Genomic DNA, 16,415 nt, shown 5'->3' on the forward strand with positions numbered 1-16,415 from the left:
ACGTTCTCCACGGCGTCTCCAGACTCTGTCACGTCTGTCACATGTGCTCAGTGTGAACCTGCTTTCATCTGTGAAGAGCACAGGGCGCCAGTGGCGAATTTGCCAATCTTGGTGTTTTCTGGCAAATGCCAAACGTCCTGCACGGTGTTGGGCTGTAAGCACTCCGTCTCATGCTACCACTAGAGTGAAAGCACCGCCAGCATTCAAAAGTGACCAAAACATCAACCAGGAAGCATAGGAACTGAGAAGTGGGCAGGTCACCACCTGCAGAACCACTCCTTTATTGGGGGTGTCTTGCTAATTGCCTATAATTTCCACCTGTTGTCTATCCCATTTGCACAACAGCATGTGAAATTGATTGTCACTCAGTGTTGCTTCCTAAGTGGACAGTTTGATTTCACAGAAGTGTGATTGACTTGGAGTTACATTGTGTTGTTTAAGTGTTCCCTTTATTTTTTTGAGCAGTGTATATAAAATAAGTAATTACATAACAAATATATACACTCCTAAAACTGCGAGTTAAGATACAGTAAACGCAATTATAGATAAACCCCACACAGTCCCAGAGGGCTGTAGTGAGAAAACTTAACTGAACTGCAGCAGCAAAGAAAGAGGCAGATGTGGTGTGATGGAGATCCCTATATAGGGGATGTAAGGGGCGGGACTTTATCCTCATTGGTCAAAGGTTTTTTCTGATTATCTTCTTTGCTGCTGTATTTCAGTAAAGAAAGAGTTAAGCAATAGGAGCCTCCGTGTCTTGAAATAAAATTACAACTGCTCCATCCCAGTGTCCCTACAGTGTCGATGTAAACATTGAAGAGGACGAAGGAAGCTGTGACCCTTTGAAACAGTTAATTAGCAGAGGTGATATTGATGACTGATCCTGAGGATATCAGAAAACCAGACAACCCCTTTCCACACAATTTGTCCTACAGGAAAGTCTTTCCATTGAGACCATTACAAGTAAAAGAATTCCAAAACAGTAGGGAAAAAAAGTGACCTTGCCGCAGATGGAGAAGACGCACTGGTGTTTCTTCATAAGCGTCCTGACACTATCATAGCAGCTTCCAAAAGCTTTCAGTGCATCTGCAGCTTACCACGGAGCTGTCTTCTGTAGCACACTGTTGCCTCCCAATGGTGTATTTCTATCATAGTAAGAACTAGTACAGTGGGCACAACGCTCGGCAGAACCCACTGCGCCTTTAAAAGTTCACTGGTCCAGAATCACCTTCCATTGCTATGTAGACATGATTACGTTGGAAGTGATCCCAAACAGACACCTGCCCCACCGTGCCCTGTATAATATGGACGGGAACACAGACTATTAAGTATGACATGTTGGCCTGATAAAAAAATCCTTTCTCTCTGCTCTTCTCACTGGGGACGCACTCAGGCATGATGGATATTATGCTGTAAATTAACCTAATTCCAGCTTTATTTAATTAACTACCAATCCATAGTCACTCTTACACAGGTACTGTTGTATCCCACAGCTTATTACATTCGTTGGCTTCTGTTGTTCACTGCGTGTAAATATAAGATGCAATCAAGTTAAGCCCCAGGATTCTAGAAAATTAAAGGGGAAACCCAGTAAAAAGTATTTCCCATTTTAATGTTAGGACAGTTATGGTTATCCTCCGGCAGCTTGGCTGTTTTCAGAGCTCCATATGAATGAATGGAGCATGCTGGGAGTTGTAGTTTCACCACAGCTTGAGTGTCGGTGGTTAGCCATCGCTGTGTTAGGATGTCCTTCATACTATAGTGGTCCCTCAAGTTAAAATATTAATTTGTTCTGTGGTGACCATTGTATGTTGAAACCATTGTAACTTGAGTCCATAACTCTATAGAAAACTGGTACCAAAGCCCCAAATTTTCATCCTCAGATAATAGAAAATGAAAATGTAAAGGAAATGCGTCACAGAATTGTTTTCCTGCCAGCGACACATATCCTTCTAATCTTTCTGAACATGATTATGGGGCCGGCCATATTGCCTGAGCTGTTCCTAACAACATTTAGGGTGATGCTTTACAACAGCCACATGGGCCATAGACAGGATGGGACCTTTTAACGACTTCTATGGGAGAGTTTTCTACTCATGTTCTGTGACCTGTGCTGAGGGCAGGAGGGAGTAGATAAGCTGGGATATCACCTATTGTGAATGGTGGATCCTGTGTTATCTATGTAGAGCTGATATGTCATTATAATCCTGCCTGTGATGATTAGCAGATAACTACAGTAAAGTCTTCTGTACAGACAAAGAAGTGGTATTATTAGGCTGTCACACCGGTGACAGGTTTTAGAAGGTCTGAAAGATTATCTTCATATTAGTGATCTGACAGCCTCTTTTGGTTTTGGTTTCACTTTGTCTGTGTGTTGCTTGTATGTCCACACCTCCTGTTCAGGTGTGGATCAGGTGACCTTCACTTCCCCCTATTTAGTCTGACTCTACCCATCACTCCTTGCTCTGGATAGCTTCATTTGGTTTTTGGAAGAGCTGAAGTGTGGTTCTAGTTGAAGTCCTGTTCATCCATCATCCATCATCCATCAGCCTCAGAAGTTAAAGAGGACCTTTCACTAGAATAAAACATCTAAACTAACTATACAGACATGGAGAGCGGCGCCCAGGGATCCCCCTGCACTTACTGTTATCCCCGGGCGCCGCTCCGTTCTCCCGTTATAGCCTCCGGTATCTTCATAGTTAGGCTCCACCCAGGGGAACCTTCCGGGGTCTCCTTCTCCCATGCTGTAGCGCTGGCCAATCGCAGCGCTCAGCTTATAGCCTGAGAGAAAAAAAAGCCTCTCAGGCTATGAGCTGAGCGCTGCGATTGGCCAGCGCTACAGCATGGGAGAAGGAGACCCCGGAAGGTTCCCCTGGGTGGAGCCTAACTATGAAGATACCGGAGGCTATAACGGGAGAACGGAGCGGCGCCCGGGGATAACAGTAAGTGCAGGGGGATCCCTGGGCACCGCTCTCCATGTCTGTATAGTTAGTTTAGATGTTTTATTCTAGTGAAAGGTCCTCTTTAAGTGTTCCGTTTGTTGTATTTTGTATTCCCCCCCAGCTTTGTTGTTTACTAGGCCTCAGCGAGACGCTGGTTCCTTCACCAGGGAAGGAGCAGGTAGTCTCTGCCCTGTCATTAACATTAGGGCATCCGAGGGCCACCAGGGTTTTATAGGAGGTGCCCATACGGATAGGAGTTAGGGCCAGGAGCAGGGTTTTATAGGTGGTGACCCTTTTCCTTCCCTAGCGGTGGGGCCTAGTGTCTTTTCCCTTCCTTCTTGTTGTATTTTGGTGTTCTCCCCTACTACATCCATGACATTATCCAGAGCCAATACCGCCATTTTTTTGTTCTGATCTGTGCAGCTATGGATGCTATGACTGCACTGGTCGAACAGCTGCAGAATCTGACTTTGGAGGTAGCAGACCTCCGTGCGATGGTTTTGCAGATTCAGAGTCCACAGGCTGCTGGTTCCAGTGGTGGGTTCCAGGCCTGCCCTGAACCGAAGGTAGCTCTCCCGGACAGGTTTTCCGGGGGTAGTGACAATTTCAGCCGGTTCAGGGAGTCATGTAAATTATACTTTAGGCTGCGTCCATACTCTTCTGGTGATGAGTGTCAACGTGTGAGTATGATTATTTCATTGCTTAAAGAGGACGCCCAATCTTGGGCTTTTTCTCTGCCGACTGGATCACCGTCCCTCCGGTCGGTAGATTAATTCTTTAGAGCCTTGGGTCTTATCTATGATGACCCGGATCGGATCTCTCAGGCCGAGACCAAGTTACAGGGTTTGCGGCAGGGAGAACGTTCTGTGGAGACCTATTGCTCTAAATTTAGGAGATGGGCTACGGATACAGAGTGGAACGATTCCGCTCTCCGTAGCCAATTCTGCCAGGATCTCTCTGAGAGACTGCAGGATGGATTGGCTTTTCATGAAAATCCTGAGTCATTGGAAGCAGCTATGTCCCTTGCTGTACGTCTTAATAGACGCCTGAGGGAGAGATCTAGGGGTCCTCACCTTCAGGACGTACTGTCCAATAAGGGTACTGTTTCCTTTGACACTTATGGTGGAGAGACACGGGTGGTTGTGCCTTGTGATGAGCCTATGCAGTTAGGAGGAGCTACTCCTGGAACTACTGGCAAAAGCTTGGGTCATGTGCGCTTTTGTTGTCGCAAGAAAGTAAATTTTGTGAATATTTGTCCGTACTTGCAGCATCAAGGTATAAACAAAAAGAAAAAAAAGTTTAATCCCCAAATTACTATTGGTAGTGTGGGTGGGGAACAAGAAAACCTACTTTTGTCTTTTACTGGTAGTACCCGTTTTCTTCTGTCTGCCGAGGTGGCGCTAGAGTCCAAAACTGTGAAAATCGAAGCATTTATCGACAGTGGGGCAGGAGTTAACTTGATTGATGGACAGTTTGTACGCATTCACAGGTTGACTATTAATGCATTAGAGAATAGTATTTCTGTCTTTGCAATTGACTCAGCACCTCTTGCCCAAAAATGCCTGTCGCGGGTAGTGAATGACATTCATTTAAGAGTGGGTGATTTGTATCAGGAATCTATCTCCTGTTATGTGTTGGAGGGTCTGCCTGCTCCGTTGGTGTTGGGCTTACCATGGTTAAGCAAACATAACCCTAACATTGATTGGCAAACGAGACAGATTCTCTATTGGAGTGATTTTTGCATGGACAACTGTCTTAATGCATCATTCTCTATGGTTACCACTAAAACTGTACCCTCGTTCATTTCTGAATTTTCTGATGTGTTTTCTGAGAGTGGTAATCAGGACTTGCCTCCGCACCAGGAGTATGACTGTCCCGTCAATCTTATTCCCGGAGCTAAATTGCCCAAATCTCGGTTGTATAATCTTTCGGAACCCGAAAGAAAGGCTATGCAAGAGTATATCACCGAGAGTTTGGTAAAGGGACATATTAGACCATCCAAGTCCCCAGTGGCTGCTGGATTTTTCTTTGTAAAGAAAAAGGATGGTACCCTGAGACCATGTCTGGACTTCCGTGAGCTCAAATCGTATTACTGTCCGTGATCCTTACCCCCTTCCTTTGATTCCGGATTTGTTTAGTCAGATTGTCGATGCCAAGGTGTTCTCTAAATTGGATCTGAGTGCGGCATATATTCTGGTTAGGATCAAGGAGGGGGATGAGTGGAAGACCGCATTTAATACCCCTGAGGGTCATTTTGAAAATCTGGTCATGCCCTTTGGGTTAACCAATGCTCCTGCTGTTTTTCAACACTTTGTCAATGACATCTTTCATCATCTGGTGGGGAGGTTTGTCGTTGTATACCTTGATGACATACTAATTTATTTGCCTAATATGGAGACTCATCAGGATCATGTGAGACAGGTGTCACAGATCCTAAGAGAAAATAAGTTGTATGCTAAGATGGAAAAGTGTGTATTTGCTGTACAGGAAGTGAAATTTCTGGGTTACCTGCTCTCATCCTCAGGTTTTCGTATGGATCCCGAGAAGGTCCGTGCCGTGTTGGACTGGGATCGACCCGAAAATCTGAAAGTGCTTATGCGGTTTTTGGGGTTTACCAACTACTACCGTAAATTTATCTTGAACTATTCATCGGTGGTTAAACCTTTAACAGACATGACTAGGAAGGGTGCTGATATTTCTATCTGGTCTGATGCAGCATTACAGGCCTTTTCTGCTGTGAAAGAATGTTTTGCTTCGGCCCCTATTCTGGTGCAACCGGACGTGTCTCAGCCATTTATTGTTGAGGTTGACGCTTCTGAGGTAGGGGTAGGAGCAATATTGTCACAGGGTCCTTAACCCAGTAAATGGCGCCCATGTGCATTTTTCTCAAAAAAACGCTCGACTGCTGAAGATTATGATGTGGGGAATAGGGAATTGCTGGCCATTAAGTTGGCGTTCGAGGAATGTCGGCATTGGTTGGAAGGAGCAATTCATCCTATTACGGTAATTATGGATCACAAGAATCTGGCCTACTTGGAGTCGGCTAAGCGACTGAACCCAAGGCAGGCCAGATGGTCATTGTTTTTCACCAGATTTAACTTCATCGTCACTTACCGCCCTGGGGTTAAGACCGTCAAGGCGGATGCTTTGTCACGTAGCTTTCCTGGGGGGGTGAATCTAATGACCCTAGTCCCATTTTATCTGAAGGGGTGGTTATATCCACTCTTTATCCTGATCTCGAGGCCAGGGTGTTGGAGGCACAGGAGGATGCTCCGGACTCTTGTCCTCAAGGGAAGTTGTTTGTTCCTTCAGAATTACGTCACAAGGTGTTCGAGGAACATCACTGTATGGTGCTTGCTGGGCACCCTGGGAGTAGATCGACTGTCGATCTCATCTCTCGCAGATTCTGGTGGCCGGGGTTGCGTAAGTGTATTGAGGACTATGTGTCAGCCTGTGGTACCTGTGCACGTGCTAAGGTGACACATACTCGGCCTTCTGGATCTCTGCTTCCATTGCCCATTCCGTCCAGACCTTGGACCCTTTTGTCCATGGATTTTATTACGGATTTTCCGAATTCTTCGGGAAAGACCGTGATTCTGGTGGTTGTCGATCGCTTTAGTAAAATGGCACACTTTATTCCATTACCTAGTCTACCCAATGCTAAAACTCTTGCGCAGGTGTTTGTCGACAACATCGTGAAACTACATGGCATTCCCTCTGAAGTGGTGTCCGATAGAGGGACTCAGTTTGTTTCCAGATTCTGGAGAGCATTCTGTACTCGTCTGGGTGTAGAATTGTCCTTCTCTTCGGCTTTTCATCCTCAGTCGAACGGACAGACGGAGCGCACTAATCAGAATCTGGAGACTTACTTGAGATGTTTTGTTTCAGAGAATCAGGAAGAGTGGTCTTCATTTTTGTCGTTAGCTGAGCTATAAATAACCGTAGACAGGAATCCACTGGTAAGTCGCCGTTTTTTGGGGCATATGGGTTCCATCCACAGTTTGGTACATTTTCTGGTGCTCATAATTAGGGGTGCACCGAAATTCCGGCGGCCGAAAATATCGGCCGAAAATGGGCCTAATCCATTTCGGCCGATATTGGTACATATCGGCAGAAAATATGGGGTGTGGGATTTGTGGGATTTGTCACCCGCGCCGGGCGGGCGGTTTACTTTAAGTCACTGCATCTTTATTTTACCTTACAATCGTGACGCTCCAGTAACAACTCTGCAGGCAGAGCGGAGGGCGGCGTAACGTCACTTACTCACGTGACGCGCCTGCTCCGCCTCCTTCATTCATAAAGTGGGCGGAGCAGGTGCGTCACGTGAGTAAGTGACGTTACGCGCCCTCCGCTCTGCCTGCAGAGTTGTTACTGGAGCGTCACGATTGTAAGGTAAAATAAAGATGCAGTGAGTTATTAGTCTGCTGTGAGCAGCAGGGCCGGGGCTGTTATGGGTAGGGGGATCGGTCTATGGCACTGCTATGGGGAGGGGGGATCTGTGCACTGTTATGGGGAAAGGGATCTGTGCACTGTTATGGGGAAAGGGATCTGTGCACTGTTATGGGGAAAGGGATCTGTGCACTGTTATGGGGAAAGGGATCTGTGCACTGTTATGGGGAAAGGGATCTGTGCACTGTTATGGGGAAAGGGATCTGTGCACTGTTATGCCCATAACAGTGCACATACCCCCCCCCCCCCTCCATAACAGCGCCACCCACAGATGAATTCCATTCATGAAAAAGAATTATTAATAAAATCATTTAAAAAAAAGTATTTTAAAAGTATTTGGGCAAAAAGGCAGTTTCGGTTTCGGTTTTCGGTCAAGGGCATCCTGAATTTTCGGTTTCGGACCAGAATTTTCATTTCGGTGCACCCCTACTCATAATTCTGGCATTCCTGAGGAGGAACGATTTTCCTCTTCTTTGTCTTCTATTTGGCGGAAAATCCACCATAACCTGGAAAAGATGGGCAACAGGTATAAGCGTGCGGCTGACATGAAACGTATGAGTGGTCCGGACCTGAGAGTAGGTTATTCTGTGTGGCTGTCTACAAGAAACATTAAACTTAAGGTACCTTCTTGGAAGTTGGGACCAAGATTTATTGGTCCATATAAGATCACTTCCATTGTTAACCCTGTAGCCTTCCGTCTTGAACTTCCTCAGGCATTGAAAATCCATAACGTTTTTCATAAATCGTTGTTAAAGAAATGTGTTGAACTTGTTGAGCCGTCCTCCTTGCCTCCCGCTCCTGTCATGGTGGACGGCAATTTAAAGAATTTCAGATCAGCAGGATTGTGGACTCCCGAGTTCTCCAGAAATCCCTCCAGTATCTCGTTCATTGGAGAGGGTACGGATCAGAGAAGAGGATGTGGGTTCCAGCGACCGATGTTAATGCTAGTCGCCTGGTGAGAGCATTCCACAGAGCTCATCCTGATAAGGTCGGTCCTGGGTGCCCGGAGGTCACCCATAGAAGGGGGGATACTGTCACACCGGTGACAGGTTTTAGAAGGTCTGAAAGATTATCTGCATATTAGTGATCTGATAGCCTCTTTTGGTTTTGGTTTCACTTTGTCTGTGTGTTGCTTGTATGTCCACACCTCCTGTTCAGGTGTGGATCAGGTGACCTTCACCTCCCCCTATTTAGTCTGACTCTACCCATCACTCCTTGCTCTGGATAGCTTCATTTGATTTTTGGAAGAGCTGGAGTGTGGTTCTAGTTGAAGTCTTGTTCATCCATCATCCTCAGAAGTTAAGTGTTCCGTTTGTTGTATTTTGTATTCCCCCCCCCCTTTTTTTGTTTACTAGGCCTCAGCGAGACGCTGGTTCCTTCACCAGGGAAGGAGCAGGTAGTCTCTGCCCTGTCATTAACATTAGGGCATCTGAGGGCCACCAGGGTTTTCTAGGTTCCTGTGTATGGGCATCTCTACCATCGAGAGGTGCCCATACGGATAGGAGATAGGGCCAGGAGCAGAGTTTTATAGGTGGTGACCCTTTTCCTTCCCTAGCGGTGAGGCCTAGTGTCTTTTCCCTTCCTTCTTGTTGTCTTTTGGTGTTCTCCCCTACTACATCCGTGACATAGGCCTAATGTCCAGTACAAAAACTGCAGGATTTTAGTTTTTTTTTTATAAAGAAGGTATGCAAATGAGCTCTTAGCAAGCTCTGCCTCTGATGCCACCAGAGGCAGAGCTTTCTAAGAGCTCATTTGCATACATTCTTCCCAGAATTCCAGAGTAGCCTGTATGGCCTATAAGACTCCTCACACTGATTTAAGGCGCTCTCCATAAGGAGATATAGTACCCCCCAAATCCAGGCTTTTTAATAGATAGATTTTGACTCATTAGAGATGAGTGAAGTTTTAAAAAATGTGATTCGGCCACTTTGCTATAAATCAGGTATACCCAGGCCAATCTGACTAATCATATTCTTACTACTTGGTGGCCCAAACTCTGTGTGAAGCCTTGGAAGTTAAACTGCAGGGAGAGCGTAGGAAACTGCTGAACTACAGACTCTGCTCCAATTTATCGCCGTGTACATAACTGTGCAGTGCACCAAGAGTCATAGCTAATTCATTCTTGGAGCTGTAGTTACTGTGCCTTCAGTATGACAGGCAGGTCTAATTTATCGCCATGTACATAAGTGTGTAGAGTCTGTCATTCAGCAGTCTCCTACACTGTCTCTGCATGCTCCCTGCACTCTCTGTTAACAGTTTGCACTTTGCAGCAACACTGTCTCTAGCGCAGGAGCATCTTGTTACATCTCCTCCTATGCTCAGCTCACAGGAAAAGGCTGGCGACTGCGCGGGATCAGCATTTTATAAGGCTCTGCCTATCTGTGACAACACAGGGGGATGGCTACCTGCAGATTGGCTGGCTGCATGGCATGTGTGATGTCGCGTCCCTGGGCTTGTCTCCTCTACACTTACTTTAACTTTTTAACACGTGCAGCCGCCATTTTAGGAAAAAGCGCTGTTTTACTATGCATTGTGTATTCAGAATGCTATTATTTTCCCTTAAAACCATGTTATAAGGGAAAATAATACAATCTACAAAACACCGATCCCAAGCCCGAACTTCTGTGAAGAAGTTCGGGTTTGGGTACCAAACATGCGTGATTTTTCTCACGCGAGTGCAAAACGCATTACATTACGTTTTGCACTCACGCGGAAAAATCGCGGGTGTTCCCGCAACGCACCCGCACATTTTCCCTCAACGCCCGTGTGAACCCAGCCTATTACACTCCAGAAATACATCCAGGCCCCTCCTGAACTATTTTAGTGAACTTACCATCACCACCTCCTCAGGCAGAGAGTTCCATAGTCTCACTGCTCTTACCGTAAAGAATCCTCTTCTATGTTTGTGTACAAACCTTCTTTCCTCCAGACGCAGAGGATATCCCCTTGTCACAGTCACAGTCCTGGGGATAAATAGATGATGGGAGAGATCTCTGTACTGACCCCTGATATATTTATACATAGTTATTAGATCCCCCCTCAGTTGTCTTTTTTCTAAAGTGAATAACCCTAATGTTGATAATCTTTCAGGGTACTGTAGTCCCCCCATTCCAGTTATTACTTTAGTTGCCCTCCTCTGTACCCTCTCCAGCTCTGCTATGTCTGCCTTGTTCACAGGAGCCCAGAACCACACACAGTACTCCATGTGTGGTCTGACTAGTGATTTGTAAAGTATTAGGACTATGTTCTAATCACAGGCATCTATGCCCCATTTTCTAATTGGCCTTGGCCGCAGCTGCCTGACACTGGTTTATACAGTTTAGTTTGCTGTCCACTTAAATTCCTAAGTCCTTTACCATGTCAGTGTTACCCAGTGTTTTACCATTTGGTATGTACTGGTGCATACCGAGTTCATACAATGAGTAGCTGCAGAGTTATAAACTCGTGTGACTCGATCTGTCTTGGTTATGTGGGAATCCTGTGTGAAGAGTTGATTCTATGATATGCAGCTTCACACTGCTCTGACCTGTCTGCTGCTTGTGATTGATAGATTCCTCACTTTCAGCACAAGGAAGGGAAAACAGTGTGACACTAGATTATCTGCAGTGTATGTCAGGAGAGTTTTATAATTAAAGGACAATAGTTATATCTCCCCAATCTATCATTTGAAGCCCTTAGATATGACTTAGAATACAGCAAGTGCTCAGTGTAGATACTCTTCTGCCTCCTCTGTCTTTGAAGAGCTAGAGCCATAAAGGGAAATGAAGGTTGCAGGGCCTCACATGAGACTGCAATAAGAAAAGACAAGAAGATGGAACCAACATTGTCTATGCTAAACTATATAGTTAAAAAAAAAATGCTTGAGTTCTCCTTTAAGAAAATATTACAACACAAAATGTAGTCATGTACATAGATGAGAGAAGCGATATTTGTCATTCATATGGTATGTGCACCTTTTCACATCTCCTGACATGTTAGAAGAGGTTATCAGTAGTGGTTCTTGAGCCAAGACCCCATTTATTGGACAAATGAACTGTCCCATCTACATTCAGCTTCTACAGGCTTCTTTGTTTTTCTGTATCTACAAATAAAGCTGACGGCGCTCCATCTGAGATCAATGGGAGTTTAATGCCCCGTCAGCTTCACTTACACAAATCTCAGAGTGAAGCTGACGGAAGCCGAAAGGGCACAGTACTTGCTGGAGCATCGTAGCAGCTACGCGCCAGTGATTTTGGAGGACCTTCAGAATTACATCTTCTGTCATGTGAAAAGATTCTTGAAGGTGCATATACAAATATACAAATTTATAAAAAAATATAAATATCTGTCGTAATGCACACCATTATTTTAAGTATAACAATGCAAAAAAATTATCTTCAGGACAAAACAAAACAAACTAACAATATTTTTATTGTGTATATATATATACAATACAGACCATAAGTTTGGACACACATTCTCATTCAAAGAGTTTTCTTTATTTTCATGACTATGAAGGCATCAAAACTATGAATTAACACATGTGGAATTATATACATAACAAACAAGTGTGAAACAACTGAAAATATGTCATATTCTAGGTTCTTCAAAGTAGCCACCTTTTGCTTTGATTACTGCTTTGCACACTCTTGGCATTCTCTTGATGAGCTTCAAAAGGTAGTCCCCTGAAATGGTCTTCTAATAGTCTTGAAGGAGTTCCCAGAGATGCTTAGCACTTGTTGGCCCTTTTGCCTTCACTCTGCGGTCCAGCTCACCCTAAACCATCTCGATTGAGTTCAGGTCCGGTGATTGTGGAGGCCAGGTCATCTGGCGCAGCACCCCATCTCTCTCCTTCATGGTCAAATAGCCCTTACTTTCAAAGTATTCCCAATTTTTCGGCTGACTGACTGACCTTCATTTCTTAAAGTAATGATGGCCACTCGTTTTTCTTTACTTAGCTGCTTTTTTTCTTGCCATAATACAAATTTTAACATTCTATTCAGTAGGACTATCAGCTGTGTATCCACCTGACTTCTCCTCAACGCAACTGATGGTCCCAACCCCATTTATAAGGCAAGGAATCCCACTTATTAAACCTGACAGGGCACACCTGTGAAGTGAAAACCATTTCAAGGAACTACCTCTTGAAGCTCATCAGGAGAATGCCAAGAGTGTGCAAAGCAGTAATCAAAGCAAAAGGTGGCTACTTTGAAGAACCTAGAATATGACATATTTTCAGTTGTTTCACACTTGTTTGTTATGTATATAATTCCACATGTGTTAATTCATAGTTTTGATGCCGTCAGTGTGAATCTACAATTTTCATAGTCATGAAAATAAAGAAAACTCTTTGAATGAGAACGTGTCCCCAAACTTTTGCTCTGTACTGTATATATTTGCAATTATCTTTAGGACATGTCTCTTCCCTTACTGTGGGTGGGCAGCAGGTCGTGTCTCCGTCCTTTTCTTGCATAGAAAGAGTCCCTCACATACAGCCCCACCAATTCCACTAGTAAATAGCACTATGGTACATAATGTACCCTCCCCCACACACAATTTCCTTCTCCACTGTCTAGAGAGAGTGGCATATCTATATACTTATATGAATTTAGAAGTAGGGACAAATGAATGAAAGGCATCTGGGCTGATTCATTATGAGATCGCCATGCCAGCACTGAGAGGCGGGAGAGAGAATGGAAGCTACTGAGCATATTAGTCCACCACTAAATGCAGAAAGTGGACCAGAATTTCAGCCATAGGAGAAACAGCAGGGGGTGCTATCAGAGGGAAAAAATGTACATAAAAACAAATTAACAATATTTTTTATTGTGTGTATATATATATATATATATATATATATATATATACTGCAATAATATTTCATTTGAAATGCCATATTCATTGCATAGAAATACTTTTCATTTGAGAACCCCTTTAGGATAATGTAGTTTGGATGCCTTCATGCCTGTATAAAACTACATATAACACATTGTGGGTTGTGCCACATGGCAAAGTTAGCCCTGCTATTTCTCTGCATATACTAATGCTCTTAATATCCACAGGATTGGAGCATAGTGGCCGGGGACAGTCAATGCATTTCACACCCATATGTGCGTGTAAGACTACAATGAGGGAGAGCTCCTTGTATTTGTTGAACAGCTGTTTGGCCCATCAGCTGCTGTTGTGCAGGGCTCCCAGCCAAGCTGTATGAGTTGGAACCCTCCCTGCTCACTTGGAACCAAGGCTCGCAGATGCAGCAGCCGGCTGTGAGTCAACTTTGGCTCCCAGGGAGCGGGGCTGAACCCCCTGCATAGCCACGAGGTCAGACGCAAAGTCTCTCATTACCCACTGTGCCGTTCCAGATGTTGCGTTAGTGAGGAAACAGCCATAAGAGGGGGTGAATAGGGATTGAGTTTACAAAGGAACACATTGGTCACATTATAGCCTTTCCCTGCAGAAACAGAGCCTGCTAGGGCATGCTTGTAGGAGGTTACGCAGTGTCCCTAGCTGAAAAGGACGTCTTCATTTTAATTTGCAAGGGCAAACTACAGAGATGAAGCATGGTGCCAGCAGTTAACAATAAGCATTGAATGCGGATATAATCTAGGTTATCTCTCATAAATATGGGGGGTCATTCATTAAGACCGGCGTTTTAGATGACAGTCTTAATAAACCCTATATCTGGCGGTGGATCCGCCAAAGTTATGAAGAGGCATAACTTCGGCGCTTCGATCACCAGTGTAAATGTAAGACAGCTTCCTAACTGTCTTAGGCTACTTTCACACTTGCGCTAGCAGGGTCCGGCAGGGCATGCTGCAGCTTTTGTCTGGTCACCTCTCTGCATGTTTGCCGTGCTGCAGCCCATTATAGTGAATGAGGACAGAGCGGACTACCGGCGGCACACATGGGCTAGTGTTAGTACAGATCCGGCAGGCTGTTCCCCTGCCGGGACATTCTGAGGGACCCTGCTAGTACAATTGTGAAAGTAGCCCCGCCCACATCACGCCCACTTTTTTTAGACCTGGTATGAGCAGGGAAAACTAACTGTTGCGCCACAATCTGCACCTGAAATACGCCTAATATCGGTGTATTTCAGGATAATAAATGACCTCCAGAGTGTCCAGAACACTAACCTTGAGAATGTTATTACCGGAATAATCCGACATGGAGGGTGATGAGAGCAGTTCAGAGCTGGATTAGGCTTAATGTCATCTGATGGGCCTGCATATTCAGAGATCAAGACTGTATGGCAAGCAGTGTTATTGACAGGCAGTCCATACAGTCTGGAAAATAAAAGCTTGTTCAGCACTCAGTTGAAATCCATTATACTTTATTTATTCTTGAAACATATAGAAAAATCTAAAATCAATTTCGCTTACACCAGACATGCTCAACCTGCGGCCCTCCAGCTGTTGTAAAACTACAACTCCCACAATGCCCTGCTGTAGGCTGCTAGCTGTAGGTTGTTTGGGCATGCTGGGACTTGTAGTTTTGATGGAGGGCCGCAGGTTGAGCATGCCTGGCTTACACGTTTCTGGTGGACAACAAGCACCCTTAGTCACAGCAATGCTCCACCCTTAGTCATAGCAATGCTCCACCCTTAGTCATAGCAATGCTATGACTAAGGGTGGTTGTCCACCAGAAATGCATAAGCAAAATTTATTTTTACATTTTTCCATATGTTTCAAAACTAAATAAAGTGTAATGGATTTTAGCTGAGTGCTGAACAAACTTCTATTTTCCATATATCAGCTGGGAGCCAGCCCTGTGTTCATGCACCGACATAGTGGATGGAGACGAGCTGATCCAATTTTAGTCCATGCAGTCTGCCATATGGATCTGATATTGTACCCCAAGGCCTCCCTTAAAGGGGTTGTGTCACTTTAGCAAGTGGCATTTATCATGTAGAGAAAGTTAATACAAGCCACTTACTAATTTATTGTTATCATCCATATTGCTTCCTTTGCTGGCTTTATTCATTTTTCCATCACATTATCCATGCTTACGACCACCCTGTAATCCATCAGCGGTGGCCGTGCTTGCAAACTACAGTAAAAAGTGCTGTTGGAGCTCACATAAGCTAGTGCTTTTTCCTATAGTTTGCAAGCATGGCCATTGCGGATAGACTGCAGGGTGGTCGTAACCATGGAAACAAGTGTATAATGTGATGGTTAAATGAATCCAGTCAGCAAAAAAAGCAATATGGATATTACCAATACATTTGTAAGTGCCTTGTATTAACTTTCTCGACTTAATAATTGCTATTTGCTGAAGTGAGAGAACTCCTTTAATTTGTAACTATCATTTTGGTTTAGTTTTCATATAGTGTAGGAGCAGGATGTTGAACATTTTGGTAATATACTTTATTAGAGAAATATGTCTCTTTGTACTGGAAAACAACTTGCAAATTTTCTTCTTAGGAAATATCTTACTGAGCGTTGCTAAGGAGAGTCTGTCTTCAGTCTTTATCATTCTGCTGATTGCTGAAGACGCCTGCGTGTAACAAATCAGATAGGCAGGGTGATGGGCAGAGAAAGTTAAGCCACATGTACATGGTCACGGACTGGGCTAGTGACAAGGGGCAGGCTGGAAGCCTCTGTATGTTACACAAAGGGCATCTTCAGAGCTCAGTAGAACTGAAAACTGAAGACAGACTCTCCTTAGTAATGCTCAGTTAGAGGTTTGCTTAAAAGACACCCTGTTTTTTAGCACAAAGAAACATCTTTCCCTAATAAAATATAGTTAAAAAATGTTTAATATTTCTCTAGCATTGTTATTTAAAGGGGTTGTCCCACCTGGAACATTAATGGCCTATCACTAGGATATGCCACCAATGTCAGATAGGTGCAGGTCCAATAGGTCCCTATCTGTAGAACAGGGCCTCTAAAGCAAAGGAGAGCACACCACACGTGCGCAGTGTGCTCTACATTCACTTTTATGGGAGTGCCAAAAAGAGCCAAACAAGTGAGCCAAACAGCTAGCAGTGAATGAAGGGTGGCAGTGTTTGTGCTGCGTGCCCTTGTTCACCTGGACCTATCTGACATG

Source organism: Bufo bufo, chromosome 1 (assembly GCF_905171765.1).
Source record: "Bufo bufo chromosome 1, aBufBuf1.1, whole genome shotgun sequence".
NCBI classification, from domain to species: Eukaryota; Metazoa; Chordata; class Amphibia; order Anura; family Bufonidae; genus Bufo; species Bufo bufo.